A 21,462-nucleotide genomic window follows, 5' to 3' on the forward strand; every position below is an offset into this window, starting at 1 on the left:
CAGTAAGTATAGTGGTTTATACATTCAACAGAGTTCATATCAAAGGAGATACCGGTAAGACACCTTATGAATTATGGCTTGGTCATTCTCTTACTCTTAAATATTTGAGAATCTTTGGAAGTAAGTGTTATATCAAAAGAGATGATTCCATTGGAAAGTTTAACCCTAGATGTGATGAAGGAATATTTCTTGGTTATTCAACTAAAATCATATATATGTTATAACAAAAGATTGCAGAGAATTGTGGAGAGCGCTAATGTGAAAGTAGATGAGCAGTACAAAGACCAAGCTAAATCTTATGATAGTGGAAATGATCATAACTAATCTGGTACTGCCTGTACCGGAACAAAATACTAAACCAGTTACCTCGACATCATCAAAAAAATCAACTATAACTGAAGAGCAGCATAGAGAACCTAAAAATTAGAAAACGCCAAGGTATGTAAAGCTAAACCATTTTGAAAATCAGATCATTGGAGACAAAAACAAGGGAGTTATGACAAGGAGAAGATTGGCAAATCAAGAGGTATGTTTCATTTCTCAGATTGAACAGGCATCAGTATTGAAGCTTGTAAAGATGAATGTTGGATAAAAGCTATAGAAGATGAATTAGATCATATAGAAAAGAACAATACTTGGACTTTAGTTCCCCGGCCTAAAAATAAGAAAGTTATTGGAACTAAATGGGTTTTTAGAAACAAACTGAATGAGGATGAACAAGTTGTAAGAAATAAGGCTAGATTGGTCTACAAAGCATATTCTTAGAAGGAAGGAATTGATTATGGTGAAACTTTTGCACCGGTAGCTAGAATTGAAGTTGTTAGACTATTTCTTGCTTATGCAGCCTATAAGAACTACAAGGTCTATCAGATGGATGTTAAGTGTGCATTTCTGAATGGAGAACTTGAAGAGGAAGTCTTTATTAAGCAGCCTAATGGATTTTTACTGACAGATGACAAAAATATGGTTTGCAGATTAAGGAGAGAACTATATGGATTGAAACAGGCTCCTAGAGCTAAGTATGCAAGGTTGGATAAGTATCTTTTGAAGCTTGATTATATAAAAGGTAATATTGACAATAACCTATATTATAAGATCACTAATGATGATATTCTGATTATTGAAGTATTTGTTGATGATATCATTTTTGGAGGTGAAGAAAAATTATGCATGGAATTTTCTAATAATATGTAGAGTGAATTTGAAATGTCTATGACTGGAGAAATAAGATTTTTTCTAGGTTTGTAGATTACTCAGACTGACAAAGGCATCTTTATTTGTCCAACTAAGTATCTAAGGGAATTATTGAAAAAAAATTGGTATGGAAAATTCTAAACTGGTTAGTACTCCTATGGTTACAAGTGAAAAATTATCAATTCAAGATGTATCCCCTCCAGTAAATTCTACAAGATATAAATCCATGATTGGTGGTTTTCTATATTTAACTTAGACTAGACCGGATATAATGAATGCAGTCAGTATTGTATCAAGATTTCAAAGTAATCCAAGAGAAAATCATGAAAGTGCAATAAAAAGGATATTCCGGTATTTGCAAGGAACAACTGAATATGGTTTATGGTAACCTAAAGATGATGACTTTACTTTATGTGCATATACAAATGCAGATTGGGCAAGTGATGTTGATGACCAGAGAGCACATCCGGTGGAGCATTCTTCCTTGGGAAGAAGTTGGTTTCATGGATCAACAAGAAGCAGACATGCATTTCTTTATCTACTGTTGAAGTTGAATATGTTGCAGCCGCAACCAATTGTACTCAAGTTCTATGGATAGAAGACATCTTCACTAAACCTTTGTCTCGGGAATCATTTGAGTATTTGGGAGACAGATTGGGGGCTTCTACTCCTCTGGTAGAGAATTAAATGATGCAGATGTGCATCAATCCGGTATGCATTATCAGAGATATCTTTTGCCCCGGATTGATGAAATATTGCTACTACTCAGGGGGAGTAGTCAGCCTTGAGATTTAGTGTTTTTTTTTGTTTGATTTTTTGACATTACTGTCAAAGGGGGAGGAATAATTGCTATTCATTTTTCATATTAATTGCACTCCTTAGGAGGATTTTGGCGGTATTTGGTCTTTTGATTCAGTTTTCGTTCAGAGCTTCATTGCTATATCATTTTATGAGAGATTTGTTGGCAGTCTTCCATAGGGGGAGACTTGTTTGGCATTTTCTTGGCACTTGGATGTTTTTCCACATCTAGTGTTGTCATCAATGTCAAAGGGGGAGATTGTTGGCCATATGATGGAATTGATTATGTGTTGCATTGATATTTTGTCATTGATGTCAACACTAGATGTTATGGTTGTTTACCGGCTTTCGATAGAAGGATTGGATTGGGAATTTTATCAGTTGATTGTCAACGCTATGATCTAGATGATGGAATAAGTTTGTATGAATGGTTCATATGATTCTGAAGTATGTCTCAGTCGTTTGGTATTGACTTGATGATCAGATGCTATCTTATGTTCTAGTAAGCCTTCTTTGTAGGTCCGGTAAGGGTTTCACCAACAGAGCTTTATTGAAGATCTTTGATGTAATGCATAAGTGGTGTTGGTGCAGCTTCTAGAAAGGATTTAGGATGTTGATGGTGTTTGTGTTCGTTCCTCGACTGATTGGTGTCATTGCTTTGGTGTGTGTGGATCTAATTTAGGTCTAGTGCTATCTAGGTTATGGACTGGTTTTCATGTAACGTGTTGGTGGATCCTTCGATGCGCTTCTGGGATGTTTTATTGAGTGGATGATGTTTGTTTGGCCTTAGGCCGATATGTGTTATGATTTTATTTCAAGATTGTGTAATGGATCTATTGAATTATCATTTGGGTGACCGACCTAATTGGTTAGGGCCCGGGTTGGTATAAATATATGTAAGATCTCATTGTAGATCATATGGATAGATGTATGTATGGGCAATGAGAAAATAATGTAATAATCATTTGTGCAGAGGATTTGGTCGATCATAGGTGATCGAGTTGGGTTTATGTAAGAGGTTTTAGACCTCCAGTATTGAGCTTAACCGGAACTGTAATCTAGCATGTTTGATGCTATCACTGGCAGTTCTTCTCTCTGGATTGTTGTCCAAATATTTTGAGGTGGTTGACATCTTTGTAGTCAGTGAGACTCCATTGTGATGAGCAGTGTGCCTTCCTGCATGTGTAGGCCCCTATTGTAAACATATACTTGTTGCAGAAGTATCATCTGACCATGGGTAGAGTTTCCCACCGTGGTTTTTCCCTTTACTGAGTTTTCCACATACAAATCATGGTGTTATGTGTTATAGTTGCATGGTATTGATTCTCTAGTTTTCAATTATGCTTTAATGATTTATCAGTCATTCCAGTATAAGGTTTTAAGTGCTTTAATTCATATAATCTGTTAACAACTGATTCACCCCCCTCAGTTGTTCACCAGAGATCTCCTCTAAAGAGTCAAACAAATTCCCCTCAGTAGAAGACGCGAGTAACTTAGCCCAAGGCAGGGAAACAAGAGTCGCATCACTAACCTCTAGAAGAGGGGTGAATACAAACTTCAGAGAAGGAAGAGCTTTCTCAACAACACAAACAAAATTAGAAAAACAAACAAGCACTGTGTTGGGACTGATTAAAATTGAGTCAAATTTTAGAGGCCCATTTCAAAATTTTGCTCTGCATGTCAGAAAAGCACCTAAATGAAGTCAGTTTGAACGGCCTAGTTAGCAAGGGGGTAAAATGGAGCCAGTTGATTTTCAAAGGGTAAGGCTCAGGATTCATGTCCCACACCTTTCATTTGGCCTATTCAGTGATGTGCAACTTTCAGAATTCAATTTGGATAAGTTTATGAGGTACCCAGTTTGAGGGGTGAGCTGGAAGTGCATTTTAGGCACAAATGCATATTTTATTGAGTAGCCTACTTTGAGCGATTATATCTTTTTCCCTGTTGATCGTCATGGAGAAATTCAAAATGGATTCAATTTTATGCATTAATGTGAGTCACCCTGCAAAATTTCAAGTCTTGACGAATCCGTTTGCTCCGTTTTCATAGCCAAATCCGTTTGTTGTTTGTGATGTTTGCACAAGTGTAAAAATGTTCTGGTGAGCGTCACGTCAGAATGTTTGTTCCGGGCTAATGTTGGTATAAATGGTGAGCTACATTTCAAATTTCAAGGCTCTACCAATCCGTTTGATCGGTTTTCAAAAGAGCTCATTTTGCCATCAAATTCAATTATCCGCACTCCCAGTGTTAGATCAGTTAATGTAGCCATTTTGGTGAGTGCGCCGTTTGCATCCTGTCAGTCTGGTGATCGAACTGAGAATTCAAAGATTTAATATGTACTTAGAGGTACCTATGTTCCGAATTTGAGGGCCTACGGAGGTCGTTTGGTATTTTTAAGAAAGGCATCATGTGTTGCCAGAACATTGACTTCCTCAGGTCCGCAGTGTCGACAAAGCCAGTTGGCCGTTTTCGGAAATTAATATCTATTCGCTCAGGACTCATCTTGAGAAACCGTTTGGTAGATTTCATCCTTGTATATCAAAGTACATTCCTGTCAGATGGCGAGCTCCAAAAATGTGTTTTGACAGGTTTGAAAATTACGTCTTCGCGATTAAATGCAAAAATTGTGGCGTAATTGCCTGAAAGATGTAAAATGCAATTTTATGATCCGAAAATGGTGCCGATCGATTCCAGAGGTGTGTTTGAGGTTCCTGAAGCATTCTGAAGGTCAGTTGCGTGAAAACGAAAAAATTTTTAGTCGGACCCACTTTGGGGCCCGACCTGGCTCTTGCCTGTGCATTGTTATTTTATTGGCAACTTTGTTTATTGAGGAATTTTAGAATATTTAAATGTGGATTGTGATGCAATTGGCATGTGAGTACAAAGTAAATGGGATGTGTTTTGAGAAGGTTTTTTGAAACAATCAGCCAACTATGTTTTGGCGACTGGTGTAGCGTTTAAAAGAGCAAATGAAATCCAAGCAAATGTAATTCAGCTGGTGGAGGATAATTAAAATGGAGCTCTAACAAAAAATCTCATTGGTGTAAATTTAATTCCACAACCTTTGCCAGTTCCCAGCCATGAAATGGAGGGTGATGGTTTAAAGAAAACTTTCAGCGAAGTGCACAATGTAAAATTGTTAATAATGCATTTAGAAACCCTCAGGAAAATGCCAATTGATATGTGTATTGCACCAATCCTCCCAGTGGCAGATGGAGTGATAATTGAAAGAGAATAAGAGTTTAAACTATGCAATTTGGTGCCTATAAAAACAAATATAATGGCAGCCCTCCCTGTGGGTTACCATTTGAGCTAAAAATAAAATACAACAGGCAGCATGGAGTGTAGAAGAGTGCTGGTTGGGAGGTAGCAGCTACAGCGGCAACAAGAAACTCCAATCAATGCACATTGGCAGGTTGAAGGCACATCTCCAGTGCTCACATGCTGCGTTGGAAAGTTTGAAGCAGCAAAGTATAATTTCAAACAGCAAAATCCAAACATTTGCACCCTCCCCTTCCATTCTCTCCTTGTTGTGCATGGCATGGTGAAAAGCCACAAGGAAACATTCAAACAAATTTAAATGCTGGCAATGTTTTGTGCCATTCTCCTCCCCATGTGAAGTCTCTGGTAGCAGCTACAGCAGTTAAAGGATTTCTCAAATAAATGCAATGATCAACAAATCCATTATTCCCTCTCACGTGGTAGGGTAAAGGATTAAAACTCTTGCATCAGATGTTTCAAACAAACAAAATGCAAAACGCCATTGAAGAACACTCAAAAATCTTCAAAATACACAGTCCCAGGCATAACGTTTTAATCCCACATTGGCTGTGCACTGGGAGTTTTTGGTATTTATATGCAAAAACGCACAATAATATAATGTTTAAGCCATAAAGGCTTTTGACACAAGGTGCCCATGGGCACCCAAGGCGGGCCCACGCGTGAGCACGCTTCCTGAGGTGATGGAGGAGTTAACTAGACGAAGACCAAGTGGACCCCACGCAGGCACGCTTCCCGAAGCAAACAGGCAAAATTTTGCAGACGAAGGCCGGGTTAACGAGCGAGCAAGTCCGAGAGAGATCAACGGTGCGCGCTATTTCGCGAAGGGAAGATGCACGTTGTTTAAACCCCACGAAATAGTGAAAGTGAACGAGAGCCGTCCACGTGGCGGGTACAGTCAGCGGTCCAGCAGGCGGGTCCCGATGAGGTGGCGCACAGGTGGCAGTCCAGTGGTGATGAGGTGGTGCACAAGTGGCAGTGACGAAGCAGATGACGTGGCGATGATGAGGTGTCATCCCAGGTGGCGTCCGGTCAACCCCATCAGCCAATCAGAGGCCGCCACGTGGCAAGGCGTCAGAGCACAAATGGAGGCAAAAAATCAAATTTAAAATGATTAAATAATATAGTTCAAACTATATTGAAATTCGAAATATTTAAATGATGGATCCATGATGAGAATTAATTCGCCCAGGGTCCAATTTTTGGCCAAAGTATAAAGTGTTATATGTTTTCGGAAAGCTCTCGGAGTGAGGAATCCGATTATGAAGTTAATTTTGACAAATGTGAGATATTTTAGAAGCAGTTTCCACGGGAACAGAATTCAGTTAAATAGGAGACACTTGGCAATTCAGTTGCAGATTTGATTTTCTTCTCTCCTCTTTTTATTCCGAATTCTTCTCAGTTGTAAGGGTTCCAGAATTCTGTGAGAATGGCTCCAGTTTTCATGGCTTCCAATTTTGAGCATTCTTGAAGATTGTACAGGGCAGGGCTTTTCCTTCAGTAATGGAGTTCAATTCTTGCTATAGGTGTTTTTAGTTGCAAGGTCTTGTGTATGTAAGGCATACATAAATTCACACAGGATTGTCTCTAGATTTGTATTTCCATTTTATCAAATCAGATCCTCAAGGAGGATGAAATTTGTTATCTCAAGGAGATAGTTATGATTGTTTGCAGGGATTCTTCAAGGAAGGATTTAAATTCTACACTAAATCATAAAAAATGGAATATAGTTTCAAGATCTGATGATTTTGTGAATGATCTTAGTAATGCATTTATGCAAGGCATTAATGCATGAATATTTAATAATGAAGATGGATTTGCAATCGAAGCTTTCATTTATAGTTTGATGTATGACTCTGTTTCCCTTGGATAAGGCACTGATCTTGCAATTAAAGGGGTTCTCAAACCAATTTAAAATCCAATCAGAATACCTTTAGTTTGTGTTATGTTTTGAAATGTTTCATCTATCTCATGCTCAAGTATAGTTGAGTTTTATGTGTAGATCTAGCCCATCTGCAATAAACTACTTGTTTTGGAGCTTTAGTGAGATCTATCTGTTTATGTTGATGCTGTCATAGGTGTGTAATAGGTTTAATTCTAAGCATCAAAGGTATACCCGCCTAGGTTTTGCAGAGCCTGAAGAGTAGAAGGATTCATATCCTTGTCATGTTGTCCAAGCCCTGAAGTTCTTCATAGATTGAATTGGCTACTTCATAGATCAATTGTAGGTGTTCTTGGGTTATCACTTTTGGTGAACAACACACTGAAGCAGACAATGAAACAAATGAAGAGATTATCAGAGCCGATTTTCGACGATGAAACTCTGGAATGAGACCCTGGGCGAACTTGAATTTAGGTTGTACCCAAGACATAGGCCTCTGGTCAACCGTAGCAGGCTGAAGGATCCCAAGAAAACTCTGATGAAGATGCGGCTACAAATTTGGAAGATCGAAGAAGGTTGAATTAGACACCACCTGTTGGAATCAAGGATCACTGAGAGGGGGGGTGAATCAGTGATCTACCAGTCAACAAATTTTTAGATCTAACTTCAAACCACCAGAAGCATACACATGAAACTGAAATGCAAAAACATAAAACAGTCAACCACAAAATCATAACACTGGATTTTTACGTGGAAACCCAAATGGGAAAAACCACTGTGGGATTTGAAACCATGATATTATTCCACTATGGCCAGTAGCAAAACAATATTACAAAATGGGAATGCACAAGCATTCAGGCACACTGCCTAGAGCTCATTGCTCAAATACAATAAGGGCCACAACCTTGGAAGGATCCCTACCTTACAAATCAATTACAACAAAATGAACTCCAAGATAGCATCTGCAATTCTTGGATGAGTTTTGGTTAAGTGTCAAATATGTCGACTGTACCACCTCTGATGTTCTGCTGTCATGTCCTGTTCTATGTCTCAGTCAACTACTGGATCAAGAATGTGCATGTGAAGTTGTGCCAAAATGGATTATCGATCACCACTCACTAGCATATAATCATATCATCCACCAAAAAGATCATCTACACTAGTCTTATATATCTGTAATCACAAAATAGATCATTTACCATGTTGCCCTGCTAATGTAACGTGTAGTCATATGTCGGCTAGACCGGATCACCAAGGATAAATGTGGATCACCAAAACAACAATAAAATGATGTTTCTATGTCATCCCAATCATCCCAAACATGATTCATATCTTTGTAATCATCGGAAAGCTTCCAGACCAAAACTGTTATGTCCATCCTGAAATATCGATTAACTGGCTACCGGTTGACATCCTCTTTCGGATATCAAGATCCGTGATCACTGGATAAGAATCTCATGAAGAGTTGTCATCAATTACAACCCTAAACAAATAATCAATCACTAGGATCCACAGGATGAATGTCAATTTCCAACAATCTCCCCCTTTGACATTGATGGCAACACTCGTGAAAAAATGGCTAAGTGTTGAGAACTACACACCGGATCAAAAGAAAAGACTCCCCCTTAAACAAAGAATTCCAAAATCTATAATTACACTCTTATGTACATTTTTCACCTTTACTCTCCCGCTTTGACAGCAATGCCAAAGATGGGGTGTTGTCCAAAATGTATATACAGAGATACTTGTCCGAGACTTTACAAATACTTGAAGATGTCAGCAAAAACGGTCTTCAAAAATCCTAGGTGATTGTCCCACCCACTCTTCAAGTTATCCAAAATTGCAATAAATGCACTAAATACAGTTGCATGAATCTCTACTTCCTTCAGCTCAAAAGAAATAGGTTGATCCAATGCCTTCATACAGTCTACCTTATTGCTCAACATGGTGTCCAATCGGGGGGCAATTAAGTTTTTGAGTTCACCAACTCTCTTCAAAATCATGTCCTTCTCTTGATGAAGACTCAAGATTCGATCATTTAGAGCCAAAATTTGTCCTTCAACATTGCTAGTTAGAGCTACATTGGGATGAAAAGACTGGAAATACTAGCAAGTTTGCCCTAGCAAACACTTATTTGCTAGTCTATATCTAAAGTGAATTTAGGCAAAATTAGACAAGACTTATACAATTTACCACCTTTTGTTAGTGTATCTGAAATAATCTGTAGGCTTTTATTCAATCTCACCCTATCATCTTCAATCATCTTTCGGAATGTATGCATCCTTAGATCCTTAAATCTATCCAAAACTCTCTTAGTAGCAGACTTCTCTCAAGAATCAAAACTGGTATTTACACTATTAATCAATTGTGACAATTTATCAAAGGGGCTAGCATTAGAATCTAATTGTGTATTCAGAGCCACCTTTTGTAAAACATCAACTGAAATTTGAATAAGCTTTATGTCCTCACTCTCTGACTTAACTAGCACCTAACTAGCTTGGACTTGAACCGTTGTTGCTAGCATTAACTTCTCTATGGGAGACATCATTCCAATATCTAACGACCCATCAAAATTTATTGATATCTGGGATAGGGTCTTAACCTGAGGAGTGTCAATTGTCCAATCAGCAACTCCTTTTCCCTTATCTGCCTCTGCATTCTCAGCTTCCCTTTTCTCTACTCCATCCCTGTCATCTTGTGCACCGGTGTTTCCACTTGGTGTAGTATCATCCTTCTATATCTCAAGGGTTGTTGAATTGTCTACCACCAGAGGATTATCATCGGTTTCGACATCAATATTTGTGTTACCTTGGTCTTCCGGATGTCCCTCAGTCTAAGTTTTATCCTCTTGATCACCAGGAACACCTTCTTTTTCCTCCGACTGAGAAGACTTAAATGCATCTTTGTACAAAGGATCATTTACAATTATTTTTCTCCATATATCTTTTGTCTCCTTCCTCACCTCTTCCACCTTGCCAATCATTAACCCGTTTACCCTATATATATTCTTATGAATTATTTCTTGTTGGCTTCCTCAATGAGTCTTTTGACTTCATCTCGGGTGATACAAGTGCAAACATTTATCAGTTCTCTTTCTTTCATTTCCATATCTGCTCTACTAGCAGTCAATCTCCTTGCATCAATAAGGTTGTATAGGTCTTTAGGGATTCTCTTCTCCAACTCAATCAATGTTTTACTAAAATTCTGCAAATATAAAACAATAGATTCTTCTACTTTTCTTTGATCAACCTCATTTAGTTTTTCATAATACACTCCAATATTCTTCAAATTACCATCCATAATTACCTCAGCAATTAACTGATATGTTGACAATGAAGGAACAGATGTAGATTTATCTTGCTTATCACCGAGCTCAAGTTGAGTTTTAACTTTTCTTCCTTTATGTGGTCTTCTGGAAAGAGTGGGATCATATTTTTCTTTCTTGCTTTGTTGGGCTCCATCGGACTACAGCTTCCTCACCAATCTAACAAATTCACCCTTATTCTTAGCTTTGCCGGCTTCCTCATCAGATTCTATCTTAGAGGCCACTGGAGACACAACAACATAAGTTCGCTTGGACTTCTCCTTCTGCTTCAACACTCCCTTTCCGGAGGGGCTTTGTCCTGAAGATGGTGGCATTAGAGCAGGGGCAGACTTGGTCTCTTTAGGTTTAGCCTTGGAGGGAACTGGGTCGGCCTTAGGCTTTTTGGTTTCCTCTTTGGCCTCCATCTAAGCATGTTTTTCTCTTGCCTGCTTCACCTCCTCTCGGGTGAATCCCATCTGTACTGCCACTTCCTTAGCCATCTTTGTAACTTTCCTTTTACTAGCAGGTGCAATGAACTGTTTGTGCAATTCAAGGTCTTTCTCCTTGAATGTTCCAAATCTTCCTTCTTTAGGATCAACCGACTGACTCAGTAGGTGTTGAGCATATGCCTCAAGCATGATAGAGTCAACTTCATACCCCATGGGCATGATCCACACTGTCATAGGATCCACGGCTTCCATTTGACATTGATCTTTATCAACCACAAAGAAAATAGTTTTCTCATACTTCTCCACAATCTCCTTAGGGATTCTTTCTTTGTTCTTCATTGCAGCTTGGAAAGATTTGAAATAACCCCAGAGAGAAGATATTCTCATTGTAGCATCTCGTATTCCCCACAATCCCTCTTTGATTTGCATTGCCACCGGTCTATCATAGGCCCATTGGACCTTTCCATTCACATCGGGTATCTCATTCAAGAAATATAAGGCCAAACAAATAAGAAGAGTTCCATATTTAAAAGTGTGCTTCTTGTCTTTCTTAATTTTCTTCAAATTACTCATCAACTCATTCAGAAGGACTATACATAGATCATACCTCATGTCATTCTTCAACATCATATGTAGAGTATTTGGCAGTTTCGGAGACGGAGTGGTATCTGCTTGACTAGTAAACCTTGTATTCGACCACCATTGATGCAAACTTCACATCATGCTCCAGAATGTCATTTATGGTCATTGCTCTGCTATTGAACTTGGAACCAGTAGTCACTATCACTGTGTTATTCGATACTTTCCTTAACCCAAGTACTTCCCAGGATTCACTGAGGCATGTCACAGCTCGAATTGCCTGTTTGGTGATCTTATGAGGCTTATCAAGCCATATAAACTCATCATGGACTCGACTGAGAATAAACTGGATCCACTTTGCTTCGTTGAACAGTGGAAAATGGACAAACTACGAAAAACCCTTATCTTGAATAACCTTGTATTCTGGTTTGATGTTTCCCAAACTGTCTGCCAAATGTTTGTTATACAGGTCCAACATGTCGGCGTTGCCAAGCTCCTCAAGATCACAATGGATATATGCCCTAATATCCTCATTATGAAGGACATCATAGGGTACCGAATAAAATGCACCTTTTGGATCATCTTCAATAGTCTTGAAAGGGTGTTTCTTGAAAACAAGTTTGGTTCTATCCTTAATCTCGACAACCAATGGGGTAGAAATACAAGAAGTTGAAGCCATTTTGATCTTAGGGTTTGTTGAAACAGATAAATACCTTAATTTGTAACCGGGCACTGGAATTCACTTTAGGATCATTGAAATCGTTGTTGTGATCGCCAAGTTGTTTTTCTCTTCTTCTCTGCACTCTTCTCTTGATCACACTGTGACAAATAAAACTTTGAAATGCACTTTTAACCTTCAAAAACCTAATTCTTCATTGCAATAAATGCTACAACCAATTACCTTAATTTTCATGGAGACGCTTATTGGAGCATCAAATCTTCACTAAAAATTTTGGATAACATCTACATATATAATTTAAGCCTCCTGCATCCTTCTGAAATCGATTGTAGATCACCGAAGAGGGAGTTCTTAGAATCTGCATGAAAAGTTCCTTCTAAGGCATAAAGCCCTAGTTACTGGATGAAGATCCTACACCGGATTCGGGTGTCGATCCATTATAAGCTTTGGATTCATCTTTTCTAACCCACATCTTCTCATGTTTGTCTCTGATCTCTTCTACATTTGCCTTTCCCTTCTCATCTGATTTTTTTTTGTCTACTGGAGCATTATTCTTGCTTCTATAGTATTTTGCAATGTGATCGGTTTTATTGCATGCATGGCGAACAACATTCCTCTGCATAGGTTTGAAGTTCATCTGATTTGATCTCATCCTACACTGGTTAGAGACATGTCCAAACATCCCACAAGCATAGCACCTCTTGTTTTGGAATTTATTCATTACTGCTCTACACATATTTGACTTGTGACCAAAATTATTGCATATGAAACACTGACCGATAAAGGTAGGAACATTATTCACATTGTTGTTCATTCCATTATTCATCCTACTTCTGCATTGATTCTCCATATGGTAGTAAAGCATCTACCATTGAATCTATGAGCATTAGGTTGTCTTATTGGAGGATTCTTCCTCTTCTTTTGGTTAGGTTTTGCATCGCCTTGTCCAGATCCAAAGGATTTGCCTTTCTCAAATCCAAGTCCTCGCATGTCCTTTCCATGTCTCTGACTTTCCAGCATCTGATCAAGCCTTGCTAAGATAGCTTTGAATTTATCCTTGTATTCATTTGCAGTAGCAAGTTCATCTCTTAAGGAAACAATTTGTCTTTCAAGTTCCTGACCATTATTTCTTGACTGTGTCAAGTCAATCTTCAACTGGTCATTCTCCTAGGTAAGCTTGAAGAATTCATCAGCTCTTTCCTTCAATGATTGTGCCAGATTCTCTTCATTCTTCTTCTAGTCCTCAATCTCCTTAGTCAGCCTCATCACAATGGATTGCATCTCATTCTTCAAGGCAACATTCTCTCTCTCAAGCTTGTCAACTACATCAGCTTTACCCTGATTTTCCAAGATTTGATCTTCTTTCTCCTTCAGCTTGTCCATCAATTTGTTCCTCTTGTCTCTTGAAGTGCTCACCTAATCCTTCAAGTCATTAATAAATTCATCAGCAACATTTAGGTTTCTTTTCAAGGTACTGATCTCATTTCTAGCTACATCAAGATCCTCAAGTGCCACACTGAGCTGCCTCTTAAAACCAGAATCTATTGATTCAATATCCTAGACCTTCCTCAAGCAGTTAAGCTTCCTCAGAGGAACTAGGCTCAGATACCAATTGTTGGAATCAGGGATCACTGAGAGGGGGAGGGTGAATCAGTGATCTACTGGTTAGCGAATTTTCAAATCTAACTTTAAATCATCGGAAGCATACACATGAAACTGAAATGGAGAAACATAAAACAGTCAACCACAAAATCATAACACCGGATTTTTACGTGGAAACCCAAATGGGAAAAACCACGGTGGGATTTGAACCCACAATATTATTCCACTATGGCCAATAGAAAAACAATATTACAAAATGGGAATACACAGGCATTCAGGCACACTGCCTAGAGCTCACTACTCAAATACAATAAGGGATACAACCGCGGAAGGATCACTTCCTTACAAATCAATTACAATGATGAATTACAGCAAAATGAACTCCAAGATAGCATCGACAATTCTTGGATGAGTTCCAATTAAGTGCCAAATATGTTGATTGTACCACCTCTGTTGTTCTACTCTGTCCTGTCCTGTTCTTTGTCTCAGTCAACTACCGGATCAAGAATGTGCACGTGAAGCTGCGCCAAAATAGATTATCGATCACCACTCGCTCGCATACAATCATATCATCCACCAAAAAGATCATCTACGTCGGTCTTATATATCTGCAATCATAAAATAGATCATTTACCATGTCGGCCTGCTAATGTAACGTGTAGTCATATGTCGGCTAGAACGGATCACCAAGGATAAATGTGGATGACCAAAACAACAATAAAATGATGTTTCTATGTCGGCCCAATCATCCCAAATATGATTCATAGCTCCGCAATCACTGGAAAGCTTCCAGACCAAAACTACTATGTCCATCCTAAAACACCGGTTAACTAGCTACCGGTTGACATCCTCTTCCGGAAATCAAGATCTGTGATCACCGAATAAGAATCTCATGAAGATTTGCCATCAATGACAACCCTAAACCAATAATCAATCATTAGAAGCCACTGGATGAGTGTCAATTGCCGACACCACCTGTGTATGTAGCATGTAGAGGGGCTAAGAGAGTTAAGGCACATTAGGCAAAGAGGTGATGAGAGGAGGTTCAAAGGAAGGAGCGATGAAAACCTAGAACCGTTTCGAGTGAGGCTTGCCAACAGTCCCTGAAGTAGACAAGAGAAGGATAGAAGATGAAGTGAGCACTGGGACAATGGGCTCAAGAGAAGTATGAAAGAAAGAATGCTCAAACATGGCAGAAGCAAGAGAAAACATCGATGACTCACTCGCAACCTTCAAAGCAGCATCATGCTCCCTGATCATTGTTCATCGACAATGATTACACTCATGGGCAAGCTAGTTCCAGTGTAGGTGGGAACCAAGATTAGAGGTCTAAGAAGGAGCATCATGCTCCATAGGAGAGGTCTCCAAGACTGTTGCCATTGAAGGGGACGGCCCAACCGATGAAGTAGGAGGTTTAGCTGAATCATGAACTACAGACACAACCACGGGTGCTCTTCCTCTTTTTTCTCTAGGAGAAGTTGGAGGAGCAAGAGGTACCCTCGGAGGCTGTGATGTAGCTACCAGAGGTGACAAGTGAGCACAAGGTGAGCGCTTACCCTTTACATACTACGTAGGACAAGGGATATCAGCTAAGATCGGGATCTCAAAGGGTAGGTAGACTGCGGACTTGATAGCATGGGTATCTTTCTCTTATCTGTATCAAAAATAGTTGTGGGAATGGAAGAAACTGTCGGGGGCTACATAGTCTTAGGGGGAGGAGGAGGTCTACCCTAGGGAACAGGTCTCTCTCCAACCCAATGAACAAGGGACAGAGGACACAACCCGTTGTAACACAAGAGGAGGTGAAGAGGAGACCAATGTCAGAAGAGGCAATGAATACCTGGGATAAATTGACTTATGAGCCAACTCCCCCATCCTATATTGATAATATGCTCTACACATCAAATCACCATGAGGAAGCAGAGGTCCAACTATAGCAGGCCAAAAGTGATCCAATGAAAAATCCCCATGGGCTACAAGCGGTTAATATCTCTAGTATCTTGGACAGCATGTATTGAGACCTCATGAGGAAACTTTAAGCACTTGTGAATCACTAAGGGGACCACATCCATAGAAATCAACTAGGAAATACCTAGTTTAACCTGAAAAAAATCAACTCAGGGATAATTACACTCATACTTAATATAGCCTCGGCTCCCACAAGGACCGTCAAGGTGATGTTTCCCAAAGGCCTAAAAGAAAAGTCATTATGTGTATAGAGGGTAGGATGACACTCATCATATCTTGGCCTATGTCAACCATTAACAAACAAGGCCTCCTTTGTAATGATATCAACTCTACACAAAGGATCAACCATAATACATGTAACAGTGTGACCATTAACTTTATTGGGATGTCTAGGGGAGCAGGCTCTCCACAATAAGGGGCATCTAGAGGGGTGAAAGATATATCGATGGTTTTCACCCTTTGGCTAGGAGGCGAGATCAAAGTTATGGTAACTATATTAATGTATGGGCCCTCATTTGATTTCAGATCTGAGGATGATGTGGAGACAAAGTTAGACGTGGAAAGGGATATGTGTATATTTGCAATTCATTGTTTGCCTGGTCAACATATTTTTTAGGTTTTTGTGTCCTTTCACCGACTCAGATGGCTCCACTATCTATGTGGTCTTGGACAAGATGTCCAAGATAAATGCCACACTCAATGTCATGTCCAGGCACATAGTGAAATTGACAAAACTCTGAACCATCATACCACCGAGGGTATGGTCTGTTGTCGGGCAGAGGTCTAGTTATCAAATAATCTTATAGCAACCTTTGCATTATGCTTAAATAAGTCATTTAAATTTGTAAAGAGTCTATTTTGTTGTGGCTCTTGTGTAGATCTCTCAGTTGTCTGAGGTACAGTGACAATGTTAGCAATAACTTTGTTCTTTCTAGACCCTTCCATGGAAGACATACCCCAAAAGGTACCATTATGAGAGTTTAAAGTGGATACTCCAAACTAAATCATCGTGTGTTGGTAGTCAATGAGTGCAGAACATAGGTTGGAAAAGTTTTGATAATGGTTAAGGGATAAATTTTCTCTCAATATCAGCTACAAATTACTGATAAACATCCTTTGCAAGTCACTATTTGGCAGGGCAAAGGGAAGTCTGGTAGAGATAGATTGGTACCGAGAGATGAAATTAGTAGTCTTCTTGTTTGGCTTTTTCTTACAATGCACAAGGTCAACTTTAGTGACCCTGCTTCTAATATTTGCTCAAAACCATTTGAGGAACAAATCCATTAGTTGATCAAACGTCTAGATTGAATGATCTAGTAAAGAGCTATACCACTCTAACATGGTTCCCTTAAGGGATCAAGAGAATAGCTTAAGTAGCAAGAAATCCAAACTATGTTAATCACTTCACATGGTCATAATGGAATCAACATGGAAATTAGGATCCTTGTCTCCATTGAATCGATCAAACTTTAATGCCTCAATCCCTTGGGGAAGGATGGTATGAAGAATACTCAAGTCAAGTAGGATCTTGTGATAACAAGTAGGTAACGAAAATTGACTAATGAAAATTGACTAGAGGTGGATGCAAGATATGTAAGATGTTGCAATTGTCCCATGTTTTGCAATATGGTATTTGAAATGAGATTAGTAGGCAAAGGGGGCAGAGGGGGTAGATATTTAACGGATTCCATGACCACCACCTCCACCAGCACTAGCATGAAGTCCAATTTCACCACCAGAGGTAATACTAGTCCCAATGCCAACACTAACAGAAGCAATGCAAGCTACAACAAAATTAGTGGTGGAATTGTTGGATATACCATTGTAACCCTAGGGAATATTAAAGACATTACTGCTAGGGATTGTGAGATCAATTGTAGGTCCAATGTCAATCATGTGTATTGCCTCTCCAGGCATGTCAACACTAATTTGAGGACCAATATGATTGAACTAACCATCTGATAGGGAGCATCTACAAGGGGCACATGACTCTTAATGATTAAGGATAACGCCCTCAACATCTTGAGGCCTTTGTAATCCGAAATCAACATGTTCCTTAAGGTGTTTATCACATTCCCAGCTTGGGGGATAACGTTTTCTCGATTCAAGAAACTCTAAAAGTCTCTTAGGTTCTCCTCTAACCTTTGAATCTGGTCAAACTGAATAGTAACTATGGAATCATGGTCAATAATGGGGGGAGATCCCAAGGGACTATTTACAAGGGTAGTGTTTTGCGATCTTGGTGGAGAAGATCCCCCAGTCATAATACACTTAAGGGGATGAGAAGCAAAAGGATCACTTGGGTTCGACATGTCTATGAACATCAAACTAGGTTGAATGGGATTGTAATGATCAGGAGGGATACTCTGTCTAGAAGTCCTCACAACAGCCCTGGTGGTAGTTTGGGTTGTAAAGCTCATAGACATGCTCTACAACACTTTGACCAATCCATAGGTGTGCAATAAAGGATTCTAATGTAGAATATCACATTGTTTAATTTAGGGAAAACTTTTATGAAGATTAAGTTCTTTTTATCTTTAAGAAAATTTTAAAATAAACTAGGCACACAAATGCACACAACGAAACAACACTTAAATGTTTCACATCAGGTTCACCAAAATGTGGAGTAAATTTGACACTCTCTAGGTGATGAAATTATAGAGGCGCAAATAAGCCTACTCCACTTCACTAAACTAATGCTTTGGTGAGCCCGGAGATACAGACTACTTAACTACCCAAACCTAAAATAGAGTTTTACTAGCTAGGTCTATCGAACTATTAAACTTGAAAAGACAATTCATAGACACTCTCTGGTGCTCTCTACATTATCTCTGCCTAAGGAAGCATGTGCGGGTCAAAGACGACAACATGGTGTGCTAACATCCCATACGAACAAAAAACGCAAAAACTCACACAGAAGGTACAAAGTGACACACAGATATTCTAAATGGACCTTTCAACTAATTAAAGAATGTTAAAAAGTGAAAATGACTGTAATATGAAGTATTAAGAGGGAGAAAAGAGAACGAATGTCTTACACTCAGTCCAGGATTGAAGTCTCTAGCTAGCTCCTGAGCTTAACTCGAAAATCTGCACACAAGGCGAGCAAAGACAAGAATGTTGGGGCTATGTTTTAGAGGTTTGCCATAGTCAAACCCTCGTCTTGGTTTTTCCACCTCCACGGACAACCAAGGTGGTCTATTGATAAATGACAAAGCAAACTATGAGACAAAGATAACAAAAGATAGGCTATGGAGATATAATGCAACAATGAAAAATAGAGATGAAGAAACTCCCCCTTCAACATCAAGAGAACAAGAGTCTATCGATGTGAAGGTAAGCACCAAGAATCCTCTAATACAAAGTTGCGAAGATGGTGGTGAGATGGTGTGTAATGATGGTGGAATGCAAGAAGAATGATAAAGAAGCTGTCAAGAGTCTCCAAATGTTCAAGAGAGTTAAATTTGTTGTCGAAGAGATAAAAATGAATCTCTCAAAGGAAGATAAACAAACTAGGTTCAAATCCAACATCAGTGGGAAAGTATAGATGTGTTACAAACCCTGCCAATTGCAGACATAATGCTCAAACCACCTTCAATCTATAGATTCATGGGACACTAGCGCAGCGTGCAGATGTCTCTACGGTACACTAATGTGTGAGAGTCAATAGTCAATCAAGTCAGGAAAAAGCCAAGGGGAACGCTGACTAGGCCAACCATGTGAGCAAAAAAGGACAAAAAGGTGAAGATGGTCTCCAATCAACATAAAGCGAAGGCATTTTTGTAGCATGGAATTGCATAGAGTGCAATTTACGACATGGTAGTATCATTGGACAATCAAGACATTTTACCCACCACAAAAAAAATGGTGTTCTAAGGAGATTTGTTGGTCAAATAAGATATTCACTTAGACACAAACAAATTTGTAGTATTCTAAGGAGATTAGGTGATCAACAAGGACATTTGCCTAGACATAAGCAGTTTGGGGTGCTCTTAGAAGATTTGGTGGTCAATTGAAATAGTTGCCTATACATAGTGCTCTTTGGGGACATGTCCCTTTCCCAAAATGACCACTTTGAGGGCATGAGGTAAATAGGAAACATGCCCACATTGTCCCCTTTTTGTCAAAATTTAAAAAACATCCCAAGACATCAACAAATTTTCAAGGTACATTAGGGGATAGTTAGCCATCCCCAAGATGGCCAGGGGACATCTAAATGTCCTCCATCTATCCCAAGGACAACTAGTCATCCTCTAACATACCAAAGGACATTTTAGATACTTTCGTAAAAAACCTTACAACCTTTCAATGCTTGTTCGATTTATGACATGTCGATCTAGGATTCACAAAATATGAAAATGGTGTTCACCATGAAGATTTGTGTCGTTTTGAAGGTGTTAATTTGGACTTGGTAGCGAGGTCTTCACCCCAAAGAAAACACTAAAGGCATTGACCACAAACCCCATAAATGGTGTTGCCCCTCAACCCTTTTGAGGGCATTACCGCCAAACCCTCATCAAACTATAAGTATAACCAAGTAATAGACCAATCATGAATCATAATCACAAAATCTACAAAATGAATATCCTTGCTGTAAATCTCTACATTTTCACAATCAAAGCCACAATCAAGGATTATAGGATTTCATACATTAGAAAACTTGTTTAGTATACAAGGATAGTCATAGATAAAGTTGGCATGCTACAATCATTATATTGTTAAATATGAGTAAGTCATAGTCGATAGGAAAAGACATTTCCATAATGCAAAAATGATTTAATCATGCCTAACATAGACAACTCGTAGAACAATCCCATCTATTAGTATCTTAGCTAAGATCAAGCTAAAACATAACCAGTTATCTTTTTACTTAATTGTTCCTCTCAATTAATGAGTTTGACAACAAAATATGCAATCTTGAATGCTTTAGGAAAACTTTAATAATAATCCCTTGCTTGAACATACACGTCAGTCAAGCATGTCTTTATTAATTCATGCCCATATGTATATATAAAGAACGACAAGATTCTTATTCAATTACCCATGCTCATAAAGGTTCTATGATCTCTATGATGAATGATATATCAATGTTATCATATGAATATTTGAAATATCTACTTATTAAAAAAAAAATGTCTCTTGTTGTCCCTTGAATAATGGCTGAAAAATCCCCATAGTAGAAACACATCCATGTTGATGTTATTGTAGCTATGGTTGGATTCCTTCAAGCCGACATAGAGAAGATAAATGTCTAAGTGGATGAGCCAACCTTGAAGGAACAATTCATATTAAATATTGAGTGGAAATTAATGTTTATTAATTAATGCATGAGTCATGTTCTTAAGGGTCGACCCTTTGTGAAAGGGTACCACTCATGTGTATATATATGAGGTGTGACCTCATTCACTCTACCATTCTTTTTTCATTTATTGAATACAAGAGCAGTCCAAATAAATAGCAGAACAGATCGAATAATAGAAGAGCAGTTTGCATACCAAGACAAGGAGGTCTATACATAGGAAAATTGCTCAGGGGAGACGATAGCAGGATATTCTCTATGGTTGGGAAGGAAACAGATCTGAGTTGTTGCCTGTGGTTAAACGAGCACCCAATTAACATTTATGATTGCTTACATCTCTGATCTTAATAATCAACATGGTATCAAAGCGGGTTCCTTCTATAGAGCCTAACCACTTGAAGGTAGATCATGTTCTTTTGAGAGAGTTCA

General features: G+C 38.8%; 1 pseudogene; it reads left to right on the forward strand.

The window, feature by feature from the left end:
* The window catches only part of LOC131029878 (probable galactinol--sucrose galactosyltransferase 5), a 57,997-nt pseudogene that overhangs the window by 35,211 nt on the left and 1,324 nt on the right, over positions 1-21,462 (forward strand).

The sequence above is a fragment of the Cryptomeria japonica genome, chromosome 3, assembly GCF_030272615.1.
Source record: "Cryptomeria japonica chromosome 3, Sugi_1.0, whole genome shotgun sequence".
Classification (NCBI taxonomy): domain Eukaryota; kingdom Viridiplantae; phylum Streptophyta; class Pinopsida; order Cupressales; family Cupressaceae; genus Cryptomeria; species Cryptomeria japonica.